General features: G+C 43.4%; 1 non-coding gene across 1 annotated transcript; it reads right to left on the minus strand.

The window, feature by feature from the left end:
- Positions 1–1,525: 1,525 nt before the first annotated feature.
- LOC121453734 lies at positions 1,526–1,632 on the minus strand. The gene has a single exon (XR_005975054.1). It is a non-coding gene; the product is annotated as a U6 spliceosomal RNA (small nuclear RNA).
- Between the last annotated feature and the right edge of the window lie 15,658 nt (positions 1,633–17,290).

Genomic DNA, 17,290 nt, shown 5'->3' on the forward strand with positions numbered 1-17,290 from the left:
AGGGGTTGGTGGTGCTTGTTGCAATGACCAGCAGCTGCCCCATAGTTGGCAGTCCAGCAGCAAGGGCTCTCTCTTCCTCAGTGCAGGCCATTGGGAAGAGAGTGCTTGCTCTGCACTCCTTTAGGGACTCAGAATCAGGCTCCTGCCACTGTGCTATGGTACCGTCATTAGCACCTGGCCTTCAGGTCTTCCCTGGAAGAGGAAGGGAGGATGGACAGTGAAATAGGGAGAGATTCAAGGCAGATGAAGAAGCACTGCCTTCCCACTGCTCTCAATTCCTGCAGCTCAGAGCCCAGCACCAAAGGGCAACCCACTGTTGAGGAGCAGGGATGTGTACTTCAGCTGTGAGCCCAAGAAGGCAGAACCCAGGGTCAGGGAAACATGTCACACTGCCCACATCACTATGGGGTCAAAGACCTGGGATTCCTCTTCATAATGCACCTGAAGGCCCGGGATTCAGATAAGCAGATCTGCAGAGCCTGCATCCCGCAGCTGCAGCATCTACACCATCATCTGGAGGGCTTCCCTGGGTCCCAGCAGGCAAGCCCCTCTGACTTCCAAAAAACCCGTCTTAAAATGTTCTTATCTTATGTCTAGGTCGGAATGAGTGGGACCCCCAATCCTCTAACATCCCCACTATTCCTGCTGGGAGGAGAAAACAGATGTGACCGCCCCACATGGCCTGATGGCTGTGCCCAACCCACTTGGTCTAACTGAAGCTGTGCCCACCCTACCTGGCCTGACTGCTGCTCAGTTTCCGGAACATTCCTCTCAGTTTCAGGCCCCAGGGGAATCTTGGGAGCATCACTGGGCAGCTGGCACACATTAACTATGTGTGCTTCAGTTGGTCTCTATCATGTTTGAGACATTGATACCTTCAAATCTCAGCTGGTATATCAGGGAGTAAAACCAAAGCTATGAAGTCAGCTATGACTCCTCGTGACCTGTGGCTTGTCCAAATAGATCCTAATTTTTCAGCCCAATACATAGCTCATTTTTGTAATATTTGGTAATTGTATAGTAGGAAAAAAATTGTTCAGCCAGTGGCACCTGGGGAGCTGGATCCCTTGTGTAGCTCATTTTGGGGGAACGGCCTCACTGGATGTCCTGATGCACCGTGGCCCCATGACCTAACTTCTTGTGACCATGAAAAAAGGTTCCCTCAAGTTGGTGATGATTCACGAACCCACACTGAAGGGTTGTAACGACTCGAAGCTCACCCTATGCATTAGGATCCACTCTGCTTTTAAGATGAAAGCTGAGCCCTTTGCCCTTTTATTCTGTTTATTAGTAAAATGACACCCTGTAAAAATAACCCGGGCCCAGAAGATCACTACGGAAATAAAAGCCACCTTCCTATAACTAGGACGTTTTGGCTTCTGTGCCTCAGACGTGGCAGAGCTCTGAGAAGCAAGAGGGTACACACACCTGAGACATTTAAATCATGGCACCCTTACAGAAAGCATACATAAAGCACAGGCGTGCCGCGGAAGCTCGTGGCTTAAATGCATAGATTCAAAACAGAAAATGCACAGGGTGCTTGACAAGATCCCGTGCTATCTGTATGCAGGGCTATGATAATTTTCTCTGTATTGTTCCATTTTTAGTGTATGTGTTCCTGAAAAAAAAAACCCACTCAAATTTTATGAAGATGTCTTTCCATGTTAACAAAGAGTTAGAGTTCTTGAATATAAGCGTCGTTGACTGTTAATGCCTCATTGTTTATGATAGTAAAGAAGAAATGACAGAAAGGGCAGAGAGGGCTGCTTTAAAATACGTTTATTGGTATATAATCATTGTTGACAGCTTGGGGAGCAGGAGCCACTCACCCCGCCCCCCAGGTGACACTTCACACTGCATTCCGTGTCCTAAAGATATTACTACCTGTCAAGTCTGTAAGCATTGTGGCTCAGAAAGAAAGGTATCCTGCCAGTCAGGAGCCAAGGAATACCAGGTGAATTTAGGAGCTTACAGCCCTGCTCTGAAGGTTTCCAGCAGGGGCGGGGTCCCCAGGGAAGTTGTCACAGCTCTGCTCTTCCCTGGAGAAGTGCTACGGCGTTGCCCGGGTCCTCCAGACTGAAACAGCTCTGCTCCATGATGGGAATCCCCCCTGGGGAGTGTTACACTTCTGCTCTGCACCACTCTGCTCTGGTGAAAATGTCACACCACACTGCACAACAAACCTCACTCAACCAGGAGGGTGGCTGCCCTGCGTAAGAAACAGCAGCAACTGAATAGGGTACAGACCTTATATAGGATTTCTTGCAGGGAGGCGGTCAAAGCTTTCCAGGGTGGCTTGGGATTGGTAGATTTTTGTGGTCTGATTCTGGGGCATTAGTAGCATTTCATTCTCGGGGATTGGTAGGATTCTGTGCTCAGGGATTGGTGGGAATGTGCTCAGGGATTGGTGGCATTTCCAGCTCAGGGATTGGTGGGATTCTGTGCTCAGGGACTGGTGGCATTTCCAGTTCAGGGATTGGTGGGATTCTGCAGCCTGACTCTAGGAAATGTTCAGGGATTAGTGTAATTCAAGCCTTGGTCCTGGGGTCAAGTCAGGAGATTTTTCTTGGCCTTTTTCACCCTACAAAGACACGATGCTGGGGGCCAAGCATCCAACATGTGAACCAAGGGAAGATCTCAAATCCTTACAAACCATGGCAGCTGCTTGCCACTGTTGCTGCACTCTCTGTGACATAGTCCTTTTACATTCACAGAGCCTTCGGCCCCTCTCAGGCATCTTGTTCCTGCGTCTCATTTAATGCTTGCTTGTTTCTGAAGAAAGGTCATCCTGCTGCTTGCTCTTCCAGTGAAGAGTGGTCGCCTCAGCAATGTTAAATTTGTACTCTGCAGTTCTGCTTTCATATCTGTGGGAGTACGTTATGACTTTTGTTTCAGTGCTGGCTGGAATGAAACCTTTAAAAACACATTTGAATAATAATTAAACTCGGTGTATGTAGTGCCAAAGGAGCATACAACTCACGGTGGAGTTCATGCATGTCCAAGCAATTAGGAGGTTAACTGCCCTGTGAAATACACATATCCCAGAGGCAAGGAGATTATTATCTAGGCAGCATCATCTTTATAATTAAGGTTTCACCTGATCCATTCAAGATAATATGAACAGTCTGCACAGTTGTTATGAAGGTACCTGTGTTCCCTCACAAAATGGCTGCAGTCCTGTTAACAAAATACTGAGTATCACTTCAGTTAAAGTTCAAGGAAAATTGCCCTTAGAAAGAGGAGAACAAATTCAATGTCATAAGATAAAAGCAAGTTATTAGACTTAAAATCTCATTAATTCTTTTTTAAATTAAAAAAGATACTTGATGGAGATGGGTGTTTGGCCTGCATGTATGTCTGTGCACCACGCGTGTAGTCCCTGCTGAGACAGAAGAGGGCACTGGATCTCCTGGAACTGGAGTTATAGATGGTTTTGAGCTGCCACATGGGGGCTGGGAGTAGAAACTGGGTCCTCTGGAAAAGTCACCAGAACTCTTAGCTGTTGAGTCCTTTCTCCAGTCCCCTGCTGATGTGAGAATTAGTCTGTGTGGAGTGTTGGCAGAGCTGTAAAGAGACTTGAGCACAGACACCCAGCACATCCGGGAAGCATCAGTTTGGCTTAGAGATCCCGACTGGAAGGCAGCTGAGACATATTTTGAATCCCCTATAGCAGGTTTCTCCACTGGTGCAATAAGCCAAATAAAGCCAAATTAAGAAAACATAGGTTTGGCACAATATTTTGTTAATTTTCCAGGGTTCCTTTGCTGGCTGGTTTACTTTTTTTTATTTTTTGTCAGCTTGACACAAACTCAAGTGTATTTGAGAAGAAGGAATTTTTTAAAATTGTTTTTATGAAGCTATATATTTTTCTCCACTTCCCTCCCTTCCTCCCCACTTCCCTTCAACCCTCTCCCATGGTCTCCATGCTCCCAATTTAGTCAGGAGATCTTGTCTTTTTCTACTTCCCATTTAGATTAGAGCTATATATGTCTCTCTTAGGGTCCTCTTTGTTGTCTAGGTTCTCTGAAATTGTGAATTATAGGCTGGTTTTTCTTTGTTTTATGTGTAAAAGCCACTTATGAGTGAGCACATATTATATTTGTCTTTCTGGGTCTGGGTTACCTCACTCGATATGATGTTTTCTAGATCTATCCATTTGCCTGAAAATTTCAAGATGTCATTATTTTTTCTGTTGTGTAGTACTTCATTGTGTAATTGTACCACATTTTCCTTATCCATTCTTTGGTCTAGGGGCATTTAGGTGGTTTTCAGGTTCTGATTATGACAAACAATGCTGCTGTGAACATAGTTGAACACATGTCCTTGTGGTATGATTGAGCATCCTTTGAGTGCATACCCAAAAGTGGTATTGCTAGATCTTGAGGTAGGCTGTTTCCTAATTTTATAAAAAATCCCTATGCTGATTTCCAAAGTGGCTGTACCAGTTTGCACTCCCACTAGCAATACAGAAGTGTTCCCTTTATCCCACAACCTCTCCAGCATAAGTTGTCATCAGTGTTTTTGATCTTGGCCATTCTTACAGGTGTAAGATGGAACTCAGAGTTGTTTTTGATTTGCATTTCTCTAATGGCTAAGGATGTTGAACATTTCCTTAAGTGTCTTTCAGCCATTTTAGATTCCTCTGTTGAGAGTTCTTTGTTTAGATCTGTACCCCATTTTTTATTGGATTATTTGTTTTTTTGATGACTAATTTCTTGAGTTCCTTATGTATTTTGGAGATCAACCGCTGTCCAATGTGGACTTGGTGAGGATCTTTTCCCATTCTGTAAGTTACCATTTTATCTTGTTGACTATATCCTTTGCTTTACAGAAGCTTCTCAGATTCAGGAGGTCCCATTTATTAATTGTTCCTCTCAGTGTCTGTGCTACTGGTGCTATATTTAGTAAATGGTCTTCTGTGCCAATGTGTTCAAGTGTACTTCCCACTTTCTCTTCTATGAGGTTCAGTGTGGTTGGTTTTATGTTGAGGTCTTTGATCCATTTGGACTTGAGTTTTGTGCATTGTGATAGATATGGATCTATTTTCATTTTTCTACATGTTGATATCCAGTTATGCCAGCACCATTTTATATTTTTTGCTTCTTTGTCAAAAATCAGGTGTTTGAATTGGTATCTGGGTCTTCAATTTGGTCCCATTGGTCCTCCTGTCTGTTTTGTGCCAGTACCAGTTTGTTTTCAGTACTGTAGCTCTGTAGTAGAGTTTGAAGTCAGGGATTGTGATGCCTCCAGAAGTTCCTTTATTGTACAGGATTGTTTTGCTATACTTGTTGGTTTTTTCTCTTTCTTTCTTTCTTTCTTTCTTTCTTTCTTTCTTTTTTTTTTTGCTTTTCCATATGAAGTGGAATATTGTTCTTTCGAGGTCTGCTGGGATTTTGATGGGCATTGCATTGAATCTGTACATTGCTTTTGGTAAGATTGCCACTTTTACTATGTTGATTCTGCCTACCCAGGAGCATGGTGTCCATTTTCTGGTGTCTTCTTCAATTTCTTTCTTCAAAGATTTAAAGTTCTTGTCATACAGGTCTTCCTCTTGTTTGGTTAGAGTTACTCCAAGATATCTTATGTTATTTGTGGCTATTGTGAAGGGTGATGTTTCTCTGATTTCTTTCTTAGCCCATTTATCATCTGTGTACAGGAGAGCTACTGATTTTTTCGAGTTAATCTTGTATCCTGTTACATTACTGAAGGTGTTTATGAGTTGGTAGAATTTTTAGGGTCACTTATGTAAACTCTCATATCATCAGCAAATAGTGAGAATTTGACTTCTTCTTTTCCAATTTGTATCCCCTTAATCTCCTTTTGTTGTCTTATTGCTCTAGCCAGAACCTCAAGACCTATATTGAATAGATATGGAGAGAGTGGACAACCTTGTTTTGTTCCTGATTTCGGTGGGATCGCTGTGAAATTCTCATTTAGTTTGATGTAGGCTTGTTGTTTATTGCCTTATTTATGTTTAGATATGTTCCTGCTTTAAGACCTTTATCATGAAGGGATGTTATATTTTGTCAAAGTTTTTTTTTCAGCGTCTAATGAGATAATCATATAGGTTTTTTTCCCCAATTTGTTTATAGGTGGATTACTTTTACAGATTTTTGTATATTGAACCATCCCTGCATCTCTGGGATGAAGCCCACTTGGTCATGGTGGATGATTTATTTTTTGATGTGTTCTTAGATTTGGTTTGCCAGTATTTTATTGAGTATTTTTGCATCAGTCTTCAAGAGTGAGATTGATCTGTAATTCTCTTTCTTAGTAATATCTTTGTGTGCTTTGGGTATCAGTGTAATTGTAGCTTCATAAAGAGTTTGGCAATGTTCCTTCTGTTTCTATTGTGTGAAACAATTTGAAGAGTATTGGTATTAGTTCTTCTTTGAAAATCTTGTAGAATTCTGAGCTGAAACCATCTGGTCCTGGGCTTTTATTTTGGTTGGAAGACTTTTGATGACTGTTTCTATTTCTTTTGCAACTATATGTTTATTTAATTTGGTTATCTTGTCTTGATTTAATTTTGGTAAGTGATATTTATCCAGAAAATTGCCCGTTTTTTTTTTAAGTTTTCCAATTTTGTGGAGTATAGGTTTTCGAAATATGACCTGATGATTCTCTGTATTTCCTCCATGTCTGTTGTTATGTCCTCGTTTTCATTTCTGATTTTGTTAATTTGGGTATTCTCTCTCTGTTGATTAGTTTGGATAAAGGTTTGTCTGTTTTGTTGATTTTCTCGAAGAACCAACTCTTTGTCTCATTGATTCTTCGTATTGTTTTCTTTGTTTCTATTTTGTTGATTTCAGCTCTCAATTTGATTATTTCCTGTCATCTAGTCCTCCCAGGTGAGTTTGCTTCTTTTTGTTCTAGAGCTTTCAGGTGTTCTGTTAACTCACTAGTGTTGGATTTTTCCAGCTTCTTTAAGTAGGCATTTAGTGCTATGAACTTTCCTCTTAACACTACTTTCATTGTGTCCCATAAATTTGGGTATGTTGTGTGGTCATTTTCACTGAATTTTAGGAAGTCTTTAATTTCTTCCTTGACCTATTGGTGATTCAGGTGAGCATTGTTTAATTTTCATGTGTTTGTGGGATTTCTGAAATTAGTATTGCTGTTGAATTCTAATTTTAATCCATGATGATCTGGTAAGATACACAGGATTATTATAATTTTTTATATCTGTGGAGGTTTGTTTTGTTACCTAGTATGTAGCCAGTTTTTGAGAAAGTTCCATGAGGAGCTGAGAAGAAGGTATATTCTTTTATGTTTGGATAGAGTGTCTATAGATGTCTCTTAAGTCTATTTGAGTCATAACATCAGTCAGTTCCCTATTTCTCTGTTAAGTCTCTGTCTGGCAGATCTGTTCAGTGGTGAGAATGGGGAGAAGGAATGCTAATTGAAGATTTGCCTTCATCAGATTGTCCTGTGGGCACGCATGTGGGGCATTTTCTTTATTACTAGCTGATGTGGGAGGCCTCAGCTCCCTGTGGGCTGTGGCTGCCCTAGGCAGGTGATCTTGGGTCAGTAAGAAAGCAGGCTGAGCAAGATAAGAGCAAGCCTGTAAGAAGCAATCCTCCAGGGCTCTGCTTCTGGTCCTGCTTCTAGGTTCCTGCCCTCTATTCTTGTCTTGGCTTCTGTCTATGATGGTTTCTAACCTGCAAGTTAAATAAAGTCTTTTTTCCCCTTAAGTTTTAATTAAAATAATTTTGTCAATGTTTATCACGGCAACAGAAAGCAAACTGTGTTCCTAGAGTCTAGGCTGACCTTGTGGAGGAGGGTAAGCTCTCTTGTGACCTTGGGCTGCAGCCCAGGTAGTCCCATCCTCCCCTGATGTCAGCTTCTGGGAATCCAGCATGGGCTCTTCCTTGGCTGCAGGATGGACATGGGAGCTTGGCCAGTTCCTGTCTGTCTCAACAACCTAAAACCAACCAAGCAAAAAAGCTATATGAGTTTTCCCACTAACATTTTGTAAGAATGTGCAGTCCTGGGTCTTGATAATGTTGTCTTAGGAGACATCACCTATGATCAGAAAAAATTATATGTCAGGAACATTTTCATTCTCTGACTTCTTTCAAGTTGGATAATACCTCCCATGTTATTGGCCATTTGGGATCTCTTCATGTTCTTTTTCCTGCTGTTAATTTTAGTTAAATGTTATTTCATTGGCTAAAAATAGCGTTGCCAGTCACTCCCTTGCTATGGACATATAGTGAACATATCTTAGCTTGCCACCTGCTTTTCTATATTATTATCTTCCCACTGCTTTCTTTCTTTTTCTTTCTTTTTTTTTCTGGCAGAGGTGAGGCCTCTAGGGCTCAGAGACTCAACACCCCAGCCTGTAGAACCACCTTGGGGAGTGAACAGCTGACCCCTCAGTCCTCGGCTCAATGGCTGCTCATGTCTGTTGCTGCTGGAAAGAGCCTCTTAGGAAAGGCTTGCCTGCTGGCAATGGCATGCCTTTCATTTGCTGCACCACAGGTGAATTCTCTTGTTTCAGTAGTTGGATGGATAAGCAGATAGGCTGCTTTCTATTTCAAACAGGCAAGAAGCAAAAAGCAGTATCTTTATATGAGCACAAGAGATGAAGGTTTGCTGTGGGCCATGCAAGAAGAACAACAAACAGATTTGGAATTCATAGGACACGGTTGGGCAGTCAGCAAAACCAGCCTGGGTGAGCCTTGGAGAGGCAAAGCCCTGAGGACCTCACGCTGTTATGTAGTGATATTTTGTTTATGCTTTAACAAATAAAGCTTGCCTGAAGATCAGAGTGCAGAGCTAAGCCACTAAAGATCTGGCAGTTGTGGCTCACACCTTTATCCCAGTTCTTGGGAGTCCCATGTCTTTAATCCCAACACTAAGGAGGTGGAGACAGGAAGGGATATGGTTGGGTGGAGAAAGGAATATAAGGCAGGAGGAGACAAGAGATCTGAGGTTTGGTGGAGACAGTGCAGTCTGATGATGCAGTCTGAGGATGCCGTTTGAGGATGCAGTCTGAGGATGTAGTCTGAGCATGCCGTCTGAGGATACAGTCTGAGGATGCCGTCTGAGGATGCCGTCTGAGGATACAGTCTGAGGATGCCGTCTGAGGATGCCGTCTGAGGATGCCGTCTGAGGATGCAGTCTGAGGATGCCGTCTGAGGATACAGTCTGAGGATGCCGTCTGAGAATGCAGTCTGAGGATGCAGTCTGAGGACAGGATTGCCCCTTCCATCAGAGCATTGGTAGAGTCTAGTGGCTGGCTGTTCTGCTTCTCTGATCTCTTAGCTTTCACCCCCTAATACCTGACTCCAGGTTTTATTATTAATACCTATTAAAATTCATGCTGCACTGTTATTGAGCATAGCTCTGCTTATTGCCCCTGCGGTCACCACACCCCTCACAGTCTACGAGTTGTATGAAAACTCTTGGAGTTTCCAGCCACTCACTGGGCAGTGTTCTGGTACTTACAACAACAGCCGTTGACTCTTCCCATGCATTGCTGCTGGAGAAGATTAATGATTCAACCACCACCCTTAGAAAGAATTTAGACACGTAGGATTGTTAGTAAAGTTAGGTTAATGTGACTTTGTTAATGGCTTTGATATAGAAAATTTTGGGGAACAATCTAAAGTTTAGAAAGGCACACTTTTAATAGTTGAGCGAGGGACTCACTGAGGTCAGGGAACAAAAACAATGGCAGCCCAGCTGACGTACCCTTCTTGCTAAGATGGGTTGGTGATCCAAGGTGATATTTAATTCCTTGCAACCATTTCTGCCCTCAGCTTCCTGAGATAATTTAATAAAAAGCTGCTGATGAGCGAGTGTTCACCCCGAGGATTTAGGGTGGGAACGACCGATTGTTTTTACATATAAATGCTTAGATTTGTGATTCTTTTAAGGACTTTTTAATAGATTGCCTTTTGAGATAAGTAATAAAGTGGTTGATCCTTTCTTTGTAACCACAAAATGCAGCCTGCCAGTAAAAGAACTAGCTGAGAAAAATCCCTAGCTTGCTTCCACTTTGTTAATTTATATTAAGTTGCTTAGACATGAATGTGTGGGGATCCTTGGGGGTAATTTGTTTTTCACCTGTGAGGGAAATGAGAAACATTGTTTTTACTTGTATTCACCATAAGCGTTATTTAAAAATAGAATGTAATGCCATTGTAATTTTTATACTGCTTGCAAGAATTTCCTGGGGTAAAAAACAAAAACAAAAACAAAAACAAAAACAAAAAAACACCCTGGCCGGGCAGTGGTGGCACACACCTTTAATCCCAGCACTCGGGAGGCAGAGGCAAGCGGATCTCTGTGAGTTCGAGGCCAGCCTGGTCTACAAGAGCTAGTGCCAGGGCAGGCTCCAAAGCTACAGAGAAACCCTGTCTCGAAAAACTTAAAAAAAAAAAAAAAAGAATTTCCTGGGGTATGTAAGATGTAAGGAAAAAATAAAGCTATAAAGAAGGAAGAACACCAGGAAAGAGGTAACAGAAGAAATAAGTGGGAGACCCTGACATGCTGAAGGTGTGTGTGTGTGTGTGTGTGTGTGTGTGTATGTGTGTGTGTGTGTGTGTGTGTGTATGTGTGTGTGTGTGTGTGTATGTGTGTGTATGTGTGTGTGTGTGTGTGTGTGTGTATGTGTGTGTATGTGTGTGTGTGTGTATGTGTGTGTGTGTGTGTGTGTTTCCCTTTTTTACTGGCCCTGGAGAATTAGGTTTTACTCTTTTGGATCAAAAGTCAATTATGTGAGTTATTATTTTGCCAACCCCACGCCTTCCCTTCAGGTCCTGGGCTGCTGAAAGCTGGCCTGGCAGCAGCAAAGGTTTTATCTACAGGGATGTTAGAAGTCAACGTGCAGTTCAAGCGTCTGCATCTGCAGAGATAAAGGAAGAAAGAGGCAAAGAGAAAGAGGTGATGTAAGAGGTCCTCTCTGTTCTGTCCAAGCTGTCTCAGAGCGGGGAGGTGAAGCGACCCCTCCTTTAACAAGCTAACGTTTTTCAGACAGCGTGGCTCACCTTCGTCCTTGTACTCTCTCACTCTACTGCAGACCCATACCAAGACTGTGCGGTGGGTGCCATTGCCACTGTGCATACTAACAGGCACAGCTGTTGACTTTCCACAGTGTGACTCAGGAGTGACTTTATGATCCCGGGTTTATAAAGTCTTAGGTTTCCTAAGTGAAAAATCATTTGGAATTCTACAAAAATATCTTTTCTAATTTTTGCCTTGTTCTAATATTTACACCTCGTTTTCTTTAAAAGTATATGGACTAGAAACCCCAGAACTCATCTGGGTATATTTGAAGCAATCTTTTCTTGTTCTTAATTTAGCTAATGTGGATATTTTTCATCCTGTTAGGAACCTGTGCTCCTAGTATTGGTTCAGGAAGCGGCTTTTTAAAGAGGAATCAACTCAGAATATTCTCAGTATCTTTTCTGTTCTGATTAAGACAGACGTTCATCTATTTTTATGTTTTGACTCATTTTGTAAATTACATACATTTTTCTTAATTTTCAGGCTTGCATCCCCAGAGTAAAGACATCTTGGTAATGGTGTGTTATTATGCACATTTAAGTTTGAATTGCTTATATTTCATTTATGAATTTTACATCTATATTCATAAGTGAGATTAGGCTTTTTAAATGCTTGTCAAATTTTGGATTAATAACCAACTTTCTTTTATCTCATCTTTCCTATATTATTTCATAGCATCTGTTTTGACATCTGAAAAGTTCCTCTCGATGCTATTAAAATAATTTTAGAAGCATGTTCTCTGCAAAGTAGAAAGTGGCATGCCCTGTAACTCAGCAATTCTCCCCTGAGGCAAAAATCATTTCAGGACTTACCATGATTCGAATTAGTCACATACATACACATGTGTGTATATCTACACACGAACAAGGACACTAATGGCTGCCAGTAGCAGCATGTCAGAAATCACACACTATTAACAGTGAAATGTGTTTATTAAACATGTAGTATTATATGTCTTCATGGATTCATATAGAAAACAAAACACTGTAAAAACATCTATAGGATGTGTGAAGTGTGGCTCAGCTTCCCTAAAAGGTCTACGTGCAAACGCTAAGGACGACAAGTGGGAAAACCTGAAGACTGCCCTATTTGGGCTGATGTTCACTTGTGTGCGTCAGAAAAATACCGAAGAGAAGGGGAAGCTTAATGTGAAATCCCAGACGTAGTGATGAAGAGAGCCATGATTATGGGTCAACACAACACGTGTGTGCATGTGTATGTCCTCATTTAGGGCATTAGAAGAATTTTTAACGATTTTTTGGTAAGCTGATTGTTTGGGTTTTGGATACGCGCCCTTAGAAGCCTGTGTCCTGTTGCACAGGCTGCGTAGGTTTGGGTTGATGGTCTGTGAAGCCGACGGCAGCATCCCTTGTATTCCATCCTTTATTCCAAGGTTGCACAGGCAATGCCAAAAGGCTGGGCACAGCTGACTGCTGTATGCAGTGCACACCCAGTAAAGAACAGTTGCATGCAGAGGTGCTGGCAGTGGTGACTCTAAACACAGAGGTAATAAGGAACTCAGTGTGCATCTTCTTACACATCCCCTCCCACCCCCACATGGCACTCTCTCATCTGAAGTCTCTCTGGACTTTCCAGACAACAGTGACTTCCTCTTTGTGATGAACCCACAAGGCTGGTATACACGTTCATTGTGCTTTGTGAATTTCCCAAAGCAAAGCATTTCACTGCTTGTGAGTTATGGTTGCCTCTTGTTAATTGCCTTCTGTTTGTAGCAGACCTAAGAACTGTTACAGACGGACGTCACCCCAGTCTGTGACAACACGTGGCCCACATGTCACTGCAGTTGAGTAGAGAGGCTTATCTAGAGGGTAGTGTGTAGGTCAAAGAATCTTGGGGGAAGGGGGATGATTAAACTCAAGGATAAACCTCCAGAAACTAAACCCCAGCCTCCCGCAAAGACTTACAGAGGACACTGCTATTGTCCAGAAGCCTCTGGGGCCACTTCCATACAGTAGACACAGTGTGCAACCATCCTGCCCTATGAAGTATGAAGGCAGCATTATTTCAGGGTGGAATCTCCCTCTGGCCTATCTGGTTCCTCTTGCTCTGTCTAACACAGGGGAGATGCTGTCTTCTCCGATCAAGGACAAGGCTCACACACCTGTGGTCTGGAGCTGCAGGCAGACAGCCGCTTTCTTGGTTGAAGAGACACATGGAGGCTCTAAAACCAAGTGAGCAAGGCCCTGTGAGTGTCAGCTGTGCTCAGCCAGGGAGCTTGTGGATGACTGTTGCCATGGAGACACGCTCTCTTCATCACTCAACAGGCTATGGTGTTTCTCTCCTTTCACATGCTTCAGCTGGCTTGGCCCACCAGGACATACCTGTGTGTCCTCCCTTGAACATGTGACTGGGCTAGGCTGATGGGTCCCTCTGCTGTCCCCTGACTTTGTACTGGAGACAGCTTCAGTCAGTGTCTCTCTTAAGTGGCTGTTGGGTTGAAAAGTCAGAAGCTACTGGTGGCCTTATTGATTCATTCATGGTTGAATCATGCTATCAGCAAGAAAAGGGTGGTGTGTGTGTGTGTGTGTGTGTGTGAGAGAGAGAGAGAGAGAGAGAGAGAGAGAGAGAGAGAGAGAGAGAGGGGATAATGTATGTTAATGTATGTGTGTGTGTGTGAGTGTGTGCTTGTGTGTGTGAGAGAGGATAATGTGTGTGAAAATGTGTATGTGTGTGTGAGAGAGAGAAAGAGTGTGAAAGAAAGAGAAGAATTTGTGTGTGCATGCATGTGTGAGAATGTATGTGTGTGAGACAGAATGTGTGAGTTTAAGTGTATGCATGAGAGAGTGTGTGGTGTGTGTAGGTATAAGTGTTCGTATGAGAGAGTGTGTGGTGTGTGTGTAGGTATAAGCACATTGTGGAAGCCAGACATTGATGTCGGGCGTCTGTTGTTGGGGAAAATTATTTTCAGCTGTGACTTTTGTTTACACTGCATTTGTTTGACTCTGTGAAGCTGTGTTACTTTGCCTGTCTAAATCCCCTAATGGTCTAATAAAGAGCTGAACAGCCAATAGCGAAGCAGGAGCAAGGACAGGCGGGGCTGGCAGGCAGAGAGCATAGATAGGCAGGGAAGTCTGGGAAGAGGAGCAATCAGAGAACAAGAAGAGGAGGACACCAGGGGCCACCCAGTCTCCCTGCCACCCAGCCAGACCCAGAGCAAGAAGGGCAGGAAGGGTATACAGGAATAGAGAAAGATAAAAGACCCAAGGCCAGGGCTGGAGAGATGGCTCAGTGGTTAAGAGCACTGCCTGCTCTTCCAAAGGTCCTGAGTTCAATTCCCAGCAACCACATGGTGGCTCACAGCCATCTGCAATGAGATCTGGTGCCCTCTTCTGGCCTGCAGGAATGCATACAGACAGAACACTGTATACTTAATAAATAAATAAATCTTAAAAAAAAAAAAGACCCAAGGCCAAAAGTTGTCAGGATAATTTAAGAATAGCTGGCAAGAAACAAGCCAAGGTGAGGCCGGACATTACTTAACTAAGAACAAGCCTCTGTGTGTGATTTATTTGGGAACTGGGTGGTGGGCCCCCCAAAAGTCAAAAGAATAAAAAAAAACCACACAACAGTCTTTCTCAATCACTCTCCACTTAGATTTTTGGATTGTCTTTCATTGAACATAGCACTTGTTTTGACTAGACTGGATAGCCAGGAAGTTCCAGGGATCCCCCTGTTTCTGCCTCCCTAGTTCTGGGGTTCCAGGTGTGCACTACGCCCAGCATTTAGGTCCTCATGTGTAGGTGGCAAACGTTTTATGGACTGAGTCACTGCCCCAGCTCCTTAGTCAGGGCTGGCATCGATGCTATAACCCATACGTTTCCAGCTAGTCTGCTCTGTGCCACTTGTTAGCTAGTGGGATATCATCAGGGCTGGGGGATATTGGGCTGTGTATCTACCCTCGGCAATCAACAGTCTGCAGCAACAGTAGGATAACAGCAGGGCTGGAGGACATCAGGCTGTAGTCTCCCTCTGCAGTCAACAGCCTGCAGCAACAAGGGTTGAGCTCCAGGGCTCTGGCTCTGGTCAGAGGAATGGAGCTTTTCTGGTCCCAAGAGGTGATGTTGGCATGCTGACTTGCTAGGGAAATCATCAATAGAGAGTTACCTAACCCCAGCCCTGGAGCCCTGAACTCTACTAGATTATCTTGCCACAGGAGATTTTCTGGTAAGAAGCAGTGCCTGAACCCAGCCTTGTCCTTAGGAGCCCAGCCCAGACTGCCTGCACTGACGAGGCCCCTCCAGAAAGACTGTGTGTTTTAGAGACTTTAGAAGCAGTAGAAAGCCTGCCTGAAAATAGCAACACAGTGGGGGGTTTTTGACTATTGTACACCCTCACCCTTGAGAGCGTACTCTGCCCTGCTGTGTGTGCACTCTGACCTCTATTCCACGCCCTGTGACTCATCTGAACTCTTTCAACAGAAGCCACATGGACCTGGGACCTGAGCGGAGTTCTGGCTGCAGTTGAGGTGATATTCCTTCCCAACTACGGTTATAGCTCCTTCACCTTCACTGTGGTAAGTCATGGAGGCCCCAGCCCTGTGTTGACGTCACTGCTCTTGGCTCCTTTTCAGTCACTCTTCCCTGTGTGGATGCGTTTGTGGGTCAGGTTCCAGGGTCTGCCTTGCTGTTCCACTCTGGAGTCTCTGTGTTCTTGCTCCACTGTCCCCCAGCTGGCTGCACACCCCAGCTCTGGGTCTCAGAACGGTGGCCGCTTGCAGGTAGGACGTCTCTCCCAAGTGCCTACTAATAGCCACGCAGTGAGCTCATGACACACCCAGTGTTGGATAGACGAGGTGATACCAGAACCCAATGGTGGGTCCTTGTAGGGTTTTTGTTTGTTTGTTTGTTTTGCATTAATTTTGTGTAACTGGGTCTTGAAGGGGAACTTAGAAACTCCTGCAGCCCTTAGTTTCTAATACAAGTGGTCAGGACACGTGGTTCTTTCTTTCTAGGTTTGGTTCTGGTCTTTCTGTGGCTGTGAGTCAACCCTCCTTCCCCATGAACTGAAAAAAGTGGAAGGTGGCCTCTTCCAGCTAAGGAAACTCTGGATAGAGGCATGAACCGGGCGGTGGTGGCACACGCCACGCACTCAGGAGGCAGAGGCAAGTAGATCTCTGTGAGTTCAAGGCCAACCTGATCTACACAGTGAGTTTCAGGACAGACTCCAAAGCTACACAGAAAAACCCTGCCTCAAAAAACAAACAAATAAAAACAAAAAAGAATTTAAAAAAAGAAAGAAAAAGATGTTTGACATCTGATCCATAGGCTCCCAAGCAAAGATGCCCCTGGTCACTGTTCAATTATCTATCTATCTATCTATCTATCTATCTATCTATCTATCTATCTACCTGTCTAGATAGCTATCATCTATCTATCTTATCCATCTATCTACCTATCATCCATCTATCTATCTATCTATCTATCTATCTATCTATCTATCATCTATCTATCAATCATCTATCTATCTATTTATCTATCTACCTATTATCTATCTATCTATCTACCTGTCTAGATAGCTATCATCTATCTATCTTATCCATCTATCTACCTATCATCTATTTACCTATCATCTATCTATCATCTATCTATCTATCTATCTATCTATCTATCTATCTACCTCTCATCTATCTATCTATCTATCTATCTATCTATCTATCTATCTACCTATCTATCTAATTTTCAAGACAAGGTTTCTCTGTGTAGTTCTGGCTGTCCTGGAACTTGCTTTGTAGACCAGGCTGGGCTCGAACTCAGAAATGCACCTGCCTCTGCCTCCCGAGTGCTGGGACCCCAGGCATTCACTGGTGGTTTGCCATGGCTGGAGTACAAGGAGTAACTTCTCTATGCGCTTCTTGCAGTCTTTCTCTTCTAGTTGGGAAACTCTCTTTGGACTCCATAAATGGAACGATCTTTCACAAGAGAGAAGCTGACTTGGCCTAAAAGGTTGTTTGTGTAAAACTTGTTGATCACTGGGGAAATAGTTAAGAGTTAAAAAACCTAGATTTATACAATATAACCAGATGATTTAAAGAGATCGAATGGGTGGTACCCGGCAGCTGTGGGCCTGGGACTTATTGGAAACTCTATTGCTTGCTAAGGTGGTCACGTGACTATGTTCCGACTCTTGCGGCCATGTAGATTGCTGTGTGGAAGCTTGTGAGAGCAGCGCTCTAGCTACAGTGGTGGAGCCTGAGGATGAGACCAACTCATGGAGAAGGCAGAGTGGCGAGCTGGGTCTCTGAGGCTTCCCCATA

The sequence above is a fragment of the Microtus oregoni genome, unplaced genomic scaffold, assembly GCF_018167655.1.
Source record: "Microtus oregoni isolate MIOR12 unplaced genomic scaffold, Mior012 000011F_ref0000422, whole genome shotgun sequence".
In the NCBI taxonomy this organism is placed as follows: Eukaryota; Metazoa; Chordata; class Mammalia; order Rodentia; family Cricetidae; genus Microtus; species Microtus oregoni.